Source organism: Hyla sarda, chromosome 5, assembly GCF_029499605.1.
Source record: "Hyla sarda isolate aHylSar1 chromosome 5, aHylSar1.hap1, whole genome shotgun sequence".
Lineage (NCBI taxonomy): Eukaryota > Metazoa > Chordata > Amphibia > Anura > Hylidae > Hyla > Hyla sarda.
In genome coordinates, this window is record NC_079193.1 from 7,963,533 (window position 1) to 7,976,021 (window position 12,489).

Genomic DNA, 12,489 nt, shown 5'->3' on the forward strand with positions numbered 1-12,489 from the left:
GAGCAGCCTCCCACTCAGAAACCGAGTGACCCATGGGAATTATCCGGCAGGCAAAGTTAAGCCAACCCAACAATGCCTGAACCTCCCTCAAAAGCAACATGCGAACCCGGGACACAGACAAGCGCAACACTGCTCCCTGGCAGGGAGTAGTGGTGAGTTTGTCTGTGTTCCGGATACAGTCTGAGATTTAGGACTCCAGCACGAGTCTGAAATCTATAAAAAAGGACTGGTAGGGAGACCCCTAGTGGTCATTTTTTCAAAGTGGAAAATTAAATAGAAAGAAGCATATTTTTTTATAACATGCAATTGGAAAGTTATTCTGCATACATTAATCTATAATATATCAAAAGTTTTTTTGATGAAAGGTACCCTTTAACTCAACCTCCTTCATCAACTTCTCCGCAACCAACTCAGGGCAGAGCAAAACCGAGACCAAGTTCCACACAGCCCCCACTGAACCAGTGGCCGAACTCTGAATTCTAAACCCCTCCGAAAACCCCCTACGCAACAACGCTGCCGACTCCCTATTTGGATACAGGTCTAAGAAGGGCTCCATCATTCCCACCATCACCGGAGTCGCCCCTCTTGAAATCAGAATCTCTGCCTTTCCCCTTGCCTTTCCTAAAGCACCGGGACAAGCCGTGATTGCCCCCGCACCCGAAGCACTCATGCCTAAAGTGGCACTTCGCTCCAAATTTGCATTTACCTTCATTGAACTGCCAACAGACGCCCTTTGCCATGCTAGCTGTCCGGGCGGCACCTGAGCTGCCGACTCCATCCCGAAAGGACTGCGGCCCACCCCTCAGAGCGGCCATGAGCCGCATCCACAAGCCTACATCCTTGTGGTCCCACTGCAAGGAAGGCCGTACAGCCATCTGCTGTCTAAACTGCTCATCGTTTTGCTCTATTAACAGCCCAAGAAACAGAGTAGTGCACCCTCCTGCACTCCCCCCCCCCTCCAGGAGGCAGAGTAGTGCACCCTCCTGCACACCCCCCCCTTCCAGGAGGCAGAGTAGTGCACCCTCCTGCACTCCCCCCCCCCCCCTCCAGGAGGCAGAGTAGTGCACCCTCCTGCAACCCCCCCCCCCTCCAGGAGGCAGAGTAGTGCACCCTCCTGCACTCCCCACCCCCCTCCAGGAGGCAGAGTAGTGCACCCTCCTGCACTCCCCCCCCTCCAGGAGGCAGAGTAGTGCACCCTCCTGCACCCCCCCCTTCCAGGAGGCAGAGTAGTGCACCCTCCTGCACTCCCCCCCTCCAGGAGGCAGAGTAGTGCACCCTCCTGCACTCCCCCCCCCTCCAGGAGGCAGAGTAGTGCACCCTCCTGCACTCCCCCCCCCCCTCCAGGAGGCAGAGTAGTGCACCCTCCTGCACTCCCCCCCCCTCTCCAGGAGGCAGAGTAGTGCACCCTCCTGCACTCCCCCCCCCCCCTCCAGAAGGCAGAGTAGTGCACCCTCCTGCACCCCCCCCCCCTAGGAGGCAGAGTAGTGCACCCTCCTGCACCCTCCCCCCTCCAGGAGGCAGAGTAGTGCACCCCCCCTCCAGGAGGCAGAGTAGTGCACCCTCCTGCACCCCCCCCCCCCCCCGATAGTCTGATAATAAGCAAAGCAGCCGATAGTACTCTCCCTCTCAATGCTGAAATGCAGACTGCGGCAGGATCATTGTGGCATCCTTTTATTCCCTCCCCTTCAGGTAGGAGGAGGAGCTTCAGTTGTTGCAAGATGTGCAGGTAGGAAGAGGTGAAACAAAGGTGAATATAACGGACGTTAATAATAAGGTATTAACGGATAATAATGGATAAACATTTATCCTTTTAATTAACGGACGTTAGAAATCTATTCATCCGTTATTATCGTTTTATTCATCCGTTATATAATGTCCGTTAAATCAGTATAGAATTGAATATAAGGGATGTTTTATAACAGATTTATGAACCATAGTGTGAATGTAGCCTAAGATGGCAAAGGCCTGCAGCCAATTCGCAAACGACCGTGGCGTCAAGCGATACCGCCGCCGCTCCTCCTTTACCTCTTTCACCCTCTTCTTCCTCTCATCCAGCTTGACATTGTCCAGATTATTTTCCAAGGGCTGGAGAGAGAATATCTTCACGTATTCACCCTTTCAGATTTTTTCCCACACCTCAGCCTTTAGGTGCGACCCCAGGGGGCCCTCGAAGCAGACATACACTTCCCTCTGTGCAGTATCCGCTAACCGCACATCTCCCCCTGCAGCCGCCGAAGCTGCCAAAACCGCCGAAGGCCCAGCAACCTGGCCATCTGAGAGTCTCCTGGCACCGCTCCCGGAGGGCCCGACACCCCCCCTCCCCCGCCACACCGGCAGATGCTGCTATCGGCGCCGGCCCAACCCACCAATCTAAGGAAGCCACCGCAGAATCACCACCTGAGGGCCCGCTGGCCCCCGCAGGCCCCGGGACCCCCCCGCCCCCCTCCCTGCAACAGGGCAACCAGTAAGCAAAAATTGCAAACCCACCATAAACTCACCAGATCCCACTGGGGAAGACCAAACGGCCGCATCTCCCATCACTGTATGTATCCTGCTTGTAGCGGTGGATTACCTCTGGTCGATGGCAGGAGTAGAGGCCCCTAAGCCTGCAGCAGCCACAGAACTAGAAGAACCCCTAGCCTGGGGTGCATTAGAATCACCTGAAGGCTTAGAAGGAGGGCACACCTGCCCACCCCTCCAATCCTCCAACCCTGGTGAGTCCCGGACCGCAGGAGAAGAGAGGGAAGCCTCATCCTGGCCCAGCAGCAGCTCGTCTTCACTGATGTCACTGGGGGTGGGGCCAGCTTACTCCCCCCTCCGCCCTGTACAGCACGCTGCACCATTTTCCGCCGAGCCCCCCCCCCACCAGCGCAGGGAACTGTGCGCAGGCCGCAGTAACAGGCTCCTCCAGACGCATACCGGCCCTGCTGCTCCACCACACCAGAGCGGCCACCTGCAGCCCCCGCAGCACGTGGGGAAGAATCAGGTGAAAACCGCTCCGGTGGCCATGAGCGCTGACCACTAAACCAGGCCCCTGACACCGCGGCCGGCAGCAGAACATCCTGGAACAGAGAGTTGAACTGCTCCTCCAGTCTCCTAGGACCTCTCTGCAAGGCCTCTTCCCGCAGCCGCCGCAGAACCTCGTCCATGGATGCCATCACCAGGTAGGAGCGCTTCGCCAATCTTCTTCCTTGGCCGCATGCCTCCTGTCTCCCCCCTTCCTCCCTGCTCTTAAATACCATCCTGACTCCTCCTACTTCCCCTTACTCCTCACTATGTGACTTAACCCTTTACTACCCAGCGCATTATCCCCCTGCCATGTGCCCATCCGGTCCGAAATTCTCCCCTCCAGGGCTTTCTGAAAGTAGGTTTAACATCATCTACGTGGTTTTGCCATCAGTAACACTTCTTGACAGTTTTGTACGATTGTTTTCAGTCTGAATATTTTGGACAGATCACACGTGGGGGTCAGGACAATGTCCAAAAAGCTGAAGCTGTAGAGGGGCCAAGCCGGACCGCCGAAGCCCATGATTTCCATGGATTGTGACTCAGGCCTCTGGGGATAATACTTTCAATCTACTTGGATGAAGTTTTAGACTCTAAATTCTGGAGATGAGTTTGTTTTGTTTTCTTCTCGGGGTTAAATTTTACGATTATGATGTCATCTGTACAACTAAATACATAACAGAACAGAATGAGAAGTGACAGGACACTCCACAGATTAAGAAATTACACAACGCGTCCAATCGATGTCCCCCGCCGGCTCCGGTTACTCCACCAGCCATGAAGAGCGCAGTTCTCATTCTCTGCCGTCCCCTGGGAGCGAAGCTCAATCCTACTAAATATCTAGGAGATGAGTCCAGACCCTGTGAGATAGATTCTATGTCCAGAGAACTGAGAGGAGATCTTCACATCAATTCTACAAAAGAGAAGAAGGGAATGCTAAGGTGTTTATTGTCTGATTCAACTGGCGCCGTGTCTGTGGGGGGTGCGGCCCGGAGACTGGTTTGGGTGGCACTGGGCCCGCTCTGCCAGTGGGTCGTTCCCCCTATGGGTACTGGTTTTGCGGCGGTGGTGCTACACCATTTTATACTAGGGACGTTAGTGACCCACTCTTAATAGGTGGCCTTGACGTAGCGAGTGGGCTTTGTACCTTTTGATCAAAACGTATATACTAACAACCTGTTCGTTTTTGAAATTATGCTGAGAAGCAATTAGATCATAATGCAAAATTGTAGATGTGCGACCATGTCTGTTTTTTCTACCAGGATTCACTGTGTACATACATTACATTACTTATCCTGTACTGATCCTGAGTTATATCCTGTATTATACTCCAGAGCTGTACTCACTATTCTGCTGGTGAGGTCACTGTGTACATACATTACATTACTTATCCTGTACTGATCCTGAGTTATATCCTGTATTATACTCCAGAGCTGTACTCACTATTCTGCTGGTGAGGTCACTGTGTACATACATTACATTACTTATCCTGTACTGATCCTGAGTTATATCCTGTATTATACTCCAGAGCTGTACTCCCTATTCTGCTGGTGAGATCACTGTGTACATAGATCACATTACTTATCCTGTACTGATCCTGAGTTATATCCTGTATTATACTCCAGAGCTGTACTCATTATTCTGCTGGTGAGATCACTGTGTACATAGATCACATTACGTATCCTGTACTGATCCTGAGTTATATCATGTATTATTATGCAGAGCTGTACTCACTATTCTGCTGGTGAGGTCACTGTGTACATACATTACATTACTTATCCTGTACTGATTCTGAGTTATATCCTGTATTATACTCCAGAGCTGTACTTCCTATTCTGCTGGTGAGATCACTGTGTACATACATTACATTACTTATCCTGTACTGATCCTGAGTTATATCCTGTATTATACTCCAGAGCTGTACTCACTATTCTGCTGTGAGGTCACTGTGTACATAGATCACATTACTTATCCTGTACTGATCCTGAGTTATATCCTGTAGATCTTTTATTAGAAAAATATAAATCATAACAAAAACACAAAACCAGCACAACTTGGCCATAACTGAAAACAGCAACATGAAATAACATAAACCAAAACTTTACATTTAAAATAAAAGAACATAAATCCTGCCTAACCGGCCAGCCCAGTTTTCCTAACAAAAAGAAAAACACACCTTACATAACCAAATATCTAACAACACACTCACATGCATACTCAACTTACATAACCAAAAAAGAAAAAGAAAAATAGCACTATTTAGCTGTAACTCAAAAACACCCAGACTTGGGAAAAACACACAGAAAACACAACAAGCACTCCCACTACACACCACCACCCCTTTTTTTTTATGTTTTATTTTTTATTTATTTTTTTTTTATTTTTTTGTAAACAATTTTTTTTTTTTTTTTTTTTTTTTTTTTATAATAACACTAATAATAATAATAATAATAATAATAATAATACTATGCCACACACATGCATCACAGATCCATAACTTTACAAAGGCATAAAGATAAATTAATCTACAACTCAAAAAAACACCCAAACTTGGGAAAAATCACATATTACAAACCGAAAACACTCCCACTGCACACCAAATGTTATATATATATATATACACACACACACACACTTTTTTTTTCCCCTTCCACACACACATATATACATTAGTTTTCTATGTTATCCCACAAGACCTAAACCACAACTGGATACAAAAATTACTACAAAAATAACATCTGGTTCGACTGCCATATCTATCTCTACTATAAACACAATATAAACAATATATAATTCACAAATCAAGATTAAAAAAAAAAAAAAAAAAAATTATATATATATTTTTATAATAATTACATGTAATGTACACAATTTATACATATAAACTATATACACTATATACACACCTATTACTATACAGGAAACACACCTAAATATACAATAAAACATCCTACTCTAAACTATCCCTTCACCCACACCACCCGCCCTTCTGTACATGGGTCAGAGTCCACAGTTCTCAATGTCCAGCCACGACTGACCGATGCCAGGTCCGCCAAAAGAAAACTACCACCCACCAAATACACCCACCCAACCTAGAACTCCTCCCAACCAACTTAACCATAACCAACTTTATAACATACATAAACAATATAACCCACACTAGGCCCAAGTTCGGTGCCTGTAAGCCCTTCATAACCTAAACATCGGAAAACAAAACAAAAAGCTATGGTACACATGCATTAGCCCACCACCAGGAAGAAGGATGGCAATCCTGATACATAAAAAAAAAATTTACATACTTTCCCTAACACCTCCCTACCATTATCCCTAAAATAGAAACTGACCCTACTATCACCCTAACCCTGTCCCCTTACATCACTGTCCCTAACCAAAACACTCTACCCAGAAGGTCTAGTACCTAGGGCACATCAAAAGAAAACCCTCTCCATAGGAGAGAAGCCCTACTGGTACCAAGACTGCCATACTCCAAAGACCTGATCTTCCCGAGGTCACCGGTGATATTCCTACAGACCTCCACCTCTGAGAGGACTTTACGCTGCGTAGACACTAAACACCGTGCGTTCCACGTGTGGTACCTAATCACTAAGCTAACTAAGAATAAAGTTCCCCGGTCTCGACCACCCAGGTTCCTGAATGCCCCATAAGCCCACTCCGGGTAGGTAAGGCCGGCAAGTTGACTCCAGCCAATGGAAGCGCCCACCCTGTTGTAAACCCCTATATTAAAGGGACAATGAAGGAGGAAATGGTCCATGCTTTCCAGCGTGTCCACACACTCTTCTCGGGGACAGTCCCGGTCATCAGATCTCCTACACTTCAAATTGTCCCTCACATATAACTTCCCCTGAAAGCAGCGCCAGGCCAAGTCCCAAAACTTCTGGGGGATCCTTTTCATGTTTAAAAGAAACAACCCCACCCTCAGATCCTGACCTGGGCAGTCCCTGAGCGCCAGAGGCTTCTGGAAGTGGGTCAACAGAACCCGTTTGTCAAGGAACTGCCTTGACTGGGTCCTGATCTCCCACACTCCCAGACCCCACCGACGTATCGCCTTCAGAGTCGGGGTAGCATAAGCCGGAAGATATCCATGGGGCGTACGGAGGTCCTTCACTTGCCCTCCTGTCTCCCATTCCTGGAAGAAAGGCCGAAACCATTCCCTGCAGGAGAGTACCCACGGAAAAGCCCTCTCTGACCAGAGGTTTGAGATGTTGGCTTTCAAGAAGGTGTTTGTTAAGAACACCACAGGGTTTACCATAGATAAACCCCCTAGTCTCCTCGTGCGGTACGTAACCTCCCTCTTGACTAGGTTCATCCTGTTCCCCCATAACAGTTGGAAAAACAGGCTGTAGACCCTAGTGTAGTAAGCCTCTGGCAAGATACATACGCTGCCCAGGTAGATAAACAAGGGGAGCAGGTACGATTTGATCAGGTGTACCCTTTCCCTGAGGATCATAGACCAACCCTTCCACTGGTTCACCTTCTGAGTGGCATCCTGGAGCTTACCATCCCAGTTTTTGGTGGGATAATCATCCTGGCCGAATGTGATGCCCAAAACTTTTGCTGATTCTTGGGGCCCCGGAAGGGTGTCCGGGAGATCAAATGTGGGATCCCCCCCTCCCAGCCAGAGACTTTCACACTTATCACGGTTGATCTTAGACCCGGAAGCCTCCGAGTAGCGGTCCACCTCTGACATCACCACATCGACCTCCCCCCTCGAGGAGACGAAAATGGTGACATCATCAGCGTACGCCACCACTCTCTGGGCGACATCCGGCTCCGCCAGACTCATCTCGACTCTCGCCAACGGTCCACAATCTACCCTCCGGACGAAGGGATCGATTGTGAACACGTATAACAGCGGGCTCAAAGGACAACCCTGACGGACTCCGGACCCAACCTCAAAAGAGCGGCCAGACCAACCGTTCACCAGCGGGAAACTCTCTGCCCCTGCATACAAGATCTTGAGCCAATTAACAAAAGTACTCGGTAAGCCATATCTTAGAAGGACGGACCAGAGGTAGTCATGGTTCATCCGATCAAATGCTTTTGCCTGATCCAAGGACAGTAAGTACCCCTTCCAGAGACCTGCACTGCTCCGCTCCACTGCCTCCCTGACACTGAGGACAGCACTTAACGTGCTTCGGCCTGGAACAGAGCAGTGCTGGGCCCCCGAAAGGAGTCGGGGTGCAAAATCCACCAACCGATTAAACAGTATCTTGGCCAGAAGCTTCCTGTCCGTATTGAGAAGAGCTATGGGCCTCCAATTCTCAATCCGGCTAGGATCTTTATCCTTTGAGAGAAGAATCAGGGCTGACCTCCTCATTGACCTAGGCAGAGTGCCCAAGGAGAGACACTCATTGAATACCACAGTCAAGAGGGGAGCTAAAGACTCCTTAAAGGTCTTGTACCACTTGGATGTTAAGCCATCCGGACCTGGCGACTTCTTGGGGGCAAGCCCCTCGATCGCCAGTCTCACTTCCTCTTCCTTAATCTCTTCTGCCAAAACGCCAAGAGTGGGGTCTACCCCTGGCTCAGGAATGGTTTCAGCCAGGAAAGCCGACATCTTGTCCCAGATCCTTCCTCCCCAAGAGGTGCAAGTAGAAGGATCTGACGACCTCCAGGATCCCTGATCTGGACCGATTCAGAGATCCCGTACTATCAATCAGTCCTGAGATGATTTTACTACTCACTGACATCTTGCAGTTTCTGTAAGGGTCGGGCGAGCGGTACTTCCCAAAATCCCTCTCAAAAACCAAAGATGCGTGCCTATCATACTGACACCTCATCAACAAGGACTTCACTCTGGAGATATCCTCCCGGGTACCTCCAGTCGAGACGAGAAGCTCGAGTTTCCTCCTCAGACCCTGATACAAGCGATACCTGTTCAGGGACCTGAGGCTCGAGAGCTGGCGGAAGAACCCCGCAACCCGCTTCTTGAATATCTCCCACCACTCTGACTTACTACTACAAAGGTCCAGTAAAGGTACCTGACTCTGAAGAAAATCCTCAAAGGACTGTCTTATCTCCACTTCCTCCAGGAGGGACGAATTCAGCTTCCAATAACCTTTACCCATCCGGGGGGTCTCTGAAACATTCACGGAAAACAAAATCATACAGTGATCGGAGAACTCCACCTCAACCACGGACACTGCGGAAGAGACGGCTTCCTCCTTTAAATAAAACCTGTCTATCCTAGACCTGCAGCTACCTCGATGATAGGTGAAACCCGCGTGGCCTGAGGGGCTCCGGATGTGGGCGTCCTCTAGGCGAGCTTCCCTAACTATATTATTGAGAGCTATGCTATCGTAAGCCAGCGGACCATTGGAACCTCTCCTATCTTGGGACCTTGTGACAGTATTGAAGTCCCCTCCAAAGATCACTTGCCGGCTAGTAAAAAGGAAGGGCTTGATCCTCATAAAGAGATCTTTGCGGCCCCACTTGGTTTGTGGGGCGTAGATGTTAATGAGCCGGAGCTCCTGTCCCTTCATGAGGACATCTAAGATCAGGCACCTCCCCATTTCTAACTCAATAACCCGTCTGCATTCAACCGGAGCGGTAAAAAGGACCGCCACCCCACTATACGGCTCAGCCGCAAGAGACCAGTGGGAGGGGCCACGCCTCCACTCTCTCCTGGCTTTTACCAGGGAGGCTAGATCTGACAACCTGGTCTCCTGCAGATACAAAATATCGGCTTCAACACGGCCGAGAAAATCAAAGGCTGCGAATCTAGCCGTATCAGACTTTATACTGGCACAGTTAATAGATGCCAGCGTCAATGGGGTGAGTGCCGCCACCATGGGTGATTGAGTTAGACGGCCCTAACCCCCTCATTTCTGTCTTTTCTTTACCCCCTCATCCCCAGACGAGGAGGCTTCTTTCTCTTTTAGCCTTTTTTTAGACTCTGATTGGTCCATTTTTGAATCCCCATCTCCGTCTGGCTCTGGTTTGGCCCCATCCCCTGAGGAAATTGCCCCATCAGGACAGGGCCCAGTTCCCCCCGGAGGCTCCCCCACTTCAGGTACCCCATCCTCGACCACCCCCTCCAAAGAGGGGGAGGAGATGTCATCAAGGACAGAGAACCGGTTAGACAGATCAATCAGAGGGGGGGCAGGTAGGCTTCCGCTTGGGACCTGGTCCGTAGCACGGGGACTAGAGGGCTCCGACCTCTTCTTTCCCCTTTTATTGCCCTTCTTTTTTGGCCGCTCTTCACCATCCTCATCCACACTTTCAAAGTGGGAGGAATCGGAAAGATCGGCCTTGCTGCCCTCTTCTCCACAGATTCTCCTCGCTTCCTCCTCCAGCACATTTTCCTCCAGGGCCTCAGCAGTTTCAGGACTAACCTCTGGAGCAGGGTCAGAAGCTACCCCTGCCACATGGGAACTCTCCAGTTCCCTGCTCCTTCTGCGATTAGCCTCCCGCCTCAGCTTGGCGGGACTTTTCCTCTTCACTGACCCTGTTGCACCTTCACCCGCACTCGTGCCCTCCCCAGCTGAGGCAACATTACTGCTCTCCCCAGCCAAGGTGACAGTTGCCCGGGCAAAAGCGCTAGGACAACGGCTGAAAGGGTGTCCTAAGACACCACACAGATGACACCGGATCTGCCTACAGGATGCGGCAAGATGACCTACCCCACCGCACAGTGCACAGACCTGCACGGTACAAGCTGTGCTAAAGTGGGTGGGGCTGCCACATCTGTGACAGACCTTGGGCTGCCCCTGGTAGAAAACTTGGATTCTGTCTCTCCCAAGAAAAGCAGCTGATGGGATGTGGGCAACAGTGCTCCCCGAATGCTTCAGTTTGACGGAAAACGTCCAGGCCCCAGACCAGATCCCATGTTCGTCATAGTTCTTTCTTGGCATGTCCGTCACATCCCCATATCGGCTGAGCCAGGTCATGATGTCATAGCAAGATAGTGACTCGTTACGTGTCAATACGGTCACTTTCTTGGCCAGATTCTGACGGGATATCGCCTTTACGGCGAAATCCCGCCAGCCGGGCTCACTCTTCACCACCTCATAGTTCGACCAGAAGAGTTCCAAACCCTCCGGCCGAACGAAGCTGATGTCAAATTCGGAAGTACCGTAGGGGTGGATCAGGGCAAAGATGTCACTTGCCCTGAATTCCATCCGGAGGAGGAGCTCAACCACCTTACCCCGAGGCGGACATGTATCTTCGCCCCTCCACACTAAACGGACCACATTCCTACGGCCACTTTCCTGCCCGGATGTCGGGAGGGACCAGACCACCTCCCCGTTTTGTTCTCGGAAGGCGCCTAAGCCGTGTCTTTCTATCCAAAAAGACAGGTCAACCTCACCCCTCCCCTCTACATGGATTGACCTGTCTCCCCTACGTAGAGCCTCCAGGAGGCGCTGTTGCAAGTGACCCCCAGAGCCAGATGGAGATGGGGATCCCCCTGATCCCCCGGCAGTGACTCTGGCATAGCTTCTGGGAGAAGCAGCCACTACCGGGGGGGCAGTCGAACCAGGACCTGACCCAGATCCCAAACCAGGACCCTTGTTCTTAGCTGAGGTGTCAGTCAAACCTCTCTCTGGCATTCCACTACCACTCCTCACCTGCATTCCACTTGCACCCCTCTCTTGCACTCCACTTACACCCCTCTCTTGCACTCCACTTGTACCCCTCTCTTGCACTCCACTTGTACCCCTCTCTTGCACTCCACTTGCACCCCTCTCTTGCACTCCACTTGCACCCCTCTCTTGCACTCCACTTGCACCCCTCTCTTGCACTCCCCTTGCACCCCTCTCTTGCACTCCCCTTGCACCCCACTTGCACACCCCTCATCCACACTGCTACTACAACTCCTCCCATGCGCACTACCATAACTCACACTCTGGACATTACCATTTTTCCACACATTTTTGCTCTCACTTTCACTCTTGCCTACACTCTGTATATTACAGGCTGGGCTGGCTGGGTCTATTGCATTATGTATAAGGGTCGCCGGTTTCAGGACTAAGGTTGCATTTCCAGTCTTCTGGGGTGCAGACACAGGCTCCGCCTCTGATATGGATGGCACCGCCCCCTCACACGAAGTCATGGATTTTGGCAGGAGCTGTCCCTCCGGACGCACTCCTGCCCCGCCTACTGCAGCTGACGTGCAGGGAACCTCCCCCTTTACAGGTGAGTGCCCCGCAGCGCCAGAAACGGTACCAACCGCACATAGGGGACCGCCCCCTGAACCACCAAGGTCTGGTGCCCGGACACTCCCCCCCCTCACAGGGGAGTGCCCTGCAGCGCCAGGACTTGTACCGCTCACTTCAACCCGGGGACCGCCCCCTGAACGGGAGAAACTGACGCCATTTTCTGGTGCCTGGACACCCTCCCCCCTCACAGGAGGGTGCCCTTTATTTTCTATAGCACCCGCGGACATTTTGGGTGCACTACTGTATCCCCCATGCTGGCCCCGCTCCACTACAGAAACGGGGTCTGGCAGATTGGGGGACCCAG